Raw genomic sequence first — 272 nt, 5'->3', positions numbered from 1 at the left:
CTGAAGGCAGCAGCACCGAATAAAATATTAGTCTCGCTATGTAAATAACTTTTACAGAATTTTTTTGATGGTTTATTTAAAAATATATCATGCATCGATTTTGATAAAACTTAATATAATCTGAACGGGACGATCGACCAAATTAATTCGCACATCTAAAAGTGCAGTATTTTACTAACATGATAGAAAAATGTCATTATCTGCTGTTTTATTGCAGTAATTTTCTATACATTCCTTGGTAGAAAATTAATTTCGAATTATCGTACCAGTCT

Source organism: Odontomachus brunneus, unplaced genomic scaffold (genome assembly GCF_010583005.1).
Source record: "Odontomachus brunneus isolate Ranch 3 - 2012 unplaced genomic scaffold, Obru_v1 Obru_scaffold_378, whole genome shotgun sequence".
NCBI lineage: Eukaryota > Metazoa > Arthropoda > Insecta > Hymenoptera > Formicidae > Odontomachus > Odontomachus brunneus.
The sequence above is the reverse complement of the archived record's forward strand: the minus strand, read 5'-3'. Positions refer to the sequence as shown.